Source organism: Numida meleagris, chromosome 13 (assembly GCF_002078875.1).
Source record: "Numida meleagris isolate 19003 breed g44 Domestic line chromosome 13, NumMel1.0, whole genome shotgun sequence".
In the NCBI taxonomy this organism is placed as follows: Eukaryota; Metazoa; Chordata; class Aves; order Galliformes; family Numididae; genus Numida; species Numida meleagris.
In genome coordinates, this window is record NC_034421.1 from 6,655,924 (window position 1) to 6,659,430 (window position 3,507).

The window sequence follows — 3,507 nt, forward strand, 5'->3', positions numbered from 1 at the left end:
GGCTGTGGCTAAGCTGCGGGGAGCTCTGGGCCGCGGACCTGTGGGCAGCGCTCGGTGGGGGGTGAACGGGGGCAGCCGGGCTGGGGCACCCCGGTGGCGGGCGCTGCTCCGGGACTGGTGCTTCTTCTGAGGCCGCTGCAGCCTCACGGTATTGGATCTTGTAAGAGCCGTGCGTTTGGCATCTGCAGCACGGCAGCAGTTCAGACAGGTGAGGAAGGCACGTACCTCGCTGGGCTGCTTTGAAATGCCATGCGGAGGTCAGCGGGTTCCACGTGCCGCTCGCCCTCTGCGGACCATAGCACTGGGACGGGGCACGGCTTTAGTCTGGGCCAGGGCTGCTGAGATTTGCTCCTCGGGGTCCGGGCTGGTCCCAGATTATCGTAGCTAAAATAAGACCATATACAAAGGGAGCAGAATTCTGTCCTCACAAAGGGTGTCTCCCCAAAACCAAGCCCAGCCCCGTCTGTAAGCAGTGGAGAAGGTGTGCTAGCTGGAAATTTTATAGGGGCCCCAACTGCTTAGTGCCTTTTGCACCGTGTGTGATATGCACAGAGCGTCAGCTGAGGGGAGGACAGAAGGAAGCCCAAGTAAAACACAGAAGGAATTCTTGCTTTTGAGCTGCTCGTCTCCTTCAGTGCCTCATCACTTTGGAAACCAGAGCCACTGGCCCCTGCCCGGCTGGGATTTCTCACTGTAAGCGCAGCAGATGTGTGCTGCAGGCTGTGCAAGAGCTGGAAGTGTGGCAGCAGGCAGCGTGCTGCTGGGAGCCATGGGGGGACTGGGGGGAGCAGTGCGCCCAGAGCAAGTGACTGGGGCAGGGAATGTGAATGGGGGGACAAATCCTGCACAGCCCAAGCCAGGTGCTGCTGAGCTCTTTCTGAAGTGCCCAGCAAAGACACTCTCTCCTTGGAAGAGATTTGTCAATCCAGACAAATCTTTCAGCTTTGTGCCCATTCTTTATGCAACTGCATTAATTCTCACAGACCTTTGCACTTCTTTAAAATATTTGCATGTAACTCTGGAGTTGAGCACGGGAAATCTCTCTGGCTCGGCCCTGGTGTCCATCCTGCAGGAGCCCCCTGGACTGCCCACGTGCACGGCTCCAGCCGCGGTCTGCTGAGGTTGCACCCCTCCAGCAACCCTGTGCCAAGCAAAGGGCATCTGGTGCTCATGCGGAGCAGCTCACAGAGCCCAAGGCTGCCCTCCTCACAGAGCCTGGTGCTGCTGGTGCTGCTCAGCAGCAAGCATGCTGGGAGCTGCAGCAGGCGTTGTGTCGGTGGGGCCAGCTCTTGGGTTCAGGAAATCTGCCTGGGAGCTTTCAAGGGAGAAACCACAACACTGAGGGGTGGGGCACGCTGCAAGCATCCCAAGGGTGGGAGCTGCAGGGAGCCAGAATGGTTGTTTGGGGTGGTACTGGAGGGAGGATGGGAGCCTAAGAGCCCAAGGATAAATCTGGGTGGGGGGAGGAGGGCTGTGGGGGCAGGTCTGTGTCACTTGCAGGATTTTTTAAGGCACTTGTGTGACTTCAGATGCTTTCGATTCCCTACAGTGAAAGGACTGACCCGTGAGCCCTGCAGTGCATCCATCCTCATCCCTCCGGAGCTGCTTGTTTTTCTCTGCCTGTTATGATGTTCTAGATCCTATGAAGTTCATAAAAACCTGATGGGTTTTAGGTACATGCATCGTCCTGTTGAAATCAAAGGAGTGACAGCAGATTGTATGAGCTGGGTTCTGGCTTTCCTTATCTGAATGCTGCACATACCTTATCTCAGAAGCGTGACAGCATCTTATTTCACCCCTTGGCGTGGCACTTAATGTATTTGAGAATTTACTTTCTGAAAACGTTTTGTGCCTTTTGAACTTGAAATCGACTTGAGGGACACCTCATGTCTTTTGCATGATGCATTGTGCCCCAAATAGCTCAGTTTTTGCTGCCTCCTCATGTGACCACCGTGTATTTGCTTCTGCTCCCTCAGCTGCAAATCGCTTTCTGTTTTTCTTCCCTAACCTCCTGCACCAATGTCCATATTTCTTAAGATAACAGCAGGGAGAAAATGTCCTGTGTATGGATGGTAATCAGATTAGGTTGCTAATGTAACCCTGCGGATGTAATGAGGTTAAGGGTTCTCCCCCCCAGTGTGGGGCTGCCAAGCTGCAATGCGGGCAGCAAACAGGGAAATAATGGAGCGAGTGGGGAAGAAGATGGCAAATGGTGATTGAGCTGCAAGAGAGTAATTTGTTCTCATTGAATCGTAATTTTTGATCTTGGAGCTGAGCTGGGATGGATTTTAAAATGCAGCCTGCAGAAAATGATGGGAGTGGAAAATGCTGTGGTGCTGGGAGGCTGGGTGCGAGGCGTGCTGTGGGGAAGGGATCCTTCTGGTTCCTCCCACTGGCAGGCAGACGGAGAGTTTCTCAACACTGTTTACTTGGAGTAGAGCTAAAACCCAACTAAGAGGGTGCTAATTCTCCCCATCCGTCCTGCCAGTGATGCAGGCTGAACGCACCAAATACATCCACAGCAGCTCTTGTTTCCCAGCTTAACCAATACTCCTGCATTGCAGGAGAACAGCGTGCCCTCAGTATGTGCCCAGTGGGGAAGAGCTGTCACGTTTTCTTTTACATGGGCTATGGGTACCTCAGAGGAGGCGGGGATACTATTTTCTCCGTGCAGAAAGCAACAGTTTCCATCCCTGCAGGTTGCCACATGTGAAACACTATGGCTGGTCCCATGAGGAGGAACCTGGAGCGACCCCAGCAGAGCCATCTCCTCCCACCCCTGTCCACCTCCTGCCCTGCGGCCAACATGAGCGTTCCTAGCTGTTATCCTTGACCGCGATGACTGCAGCCACCTGCTCATGCTCCGCTGCCTTTCCTCCAGACATAATACTTTCCCTGCCCAGAAGGCCTGGGGGAGAGGACAGCTGAAAGCCAAAACTTCATTCTATGTTATATTTGCTACCACCGATCTCCATTCGATCTTTCTACTTTAGCAGAGCTCTTTAGCTGACTTCAGAGCACGAAGCACATCTGCTGATTCAGCGCACTGGTGTGGCAGTGTCAGGACCTGCTGCCGAGACAGACTTCCTCGTACACCAGCTGTTAGATGTAACACCTCACAGTGAGGGCTGAAAATTAAAAACAGAACCTGCCCATTCCACGGTGTCAATTCAATAAATATCAGCCCGGGAACCTCCTGTGTGCCACAGCCAGCGGCACTGCTGGAAGGCTCTGGGGACGTGGAGCATCCCATGGGTGAGCTGTGAGCGAGGGGGGACAGCGAGGCAGCCTGGATGTGAGCAGGGGGTGGCCTGTGGCCGGGATGCCCGGCTGCTGGGATGCCCGGCTGCTGGGCTGCAGCTAACGCTCCCCTTCAGGGGTTTGTTTCGGGCCACGCGAAGCTCCGGAGCTTCCCTGCGGTGCGGCCGGAGCTCGGCTCCTGGCGCGGTCCGTGAACGCCTGGCGCCCTCTAGGACCGCGCTGCCGCTCCGCTTTTCTCCCAACGTC

The 3,507-nt window shown here is 55.1% G+C and overlaps 1 long non-coding RNA gene across 1 annotated transcript in view; it reads left to right on the plus strand.

The window, feature by feature from the left end:
• Positions 1 to 3,158, plus strand: part of LOC110405625 — a 20,532-nt gene extending 17,374 nt beyond the window's left edge. The window contains exons 2-3 of the long non-coding RNA XR_002443013.1: positions 1,550 to 1,673; positions 2,700 to 3,158. This is a non-coding gene — a long non-coding RNA (uncharacterized LOC110405625). The remainder of the gene's footprint in view (positions 1 to 1,549; positions 1,674 to 2,699) is intronic.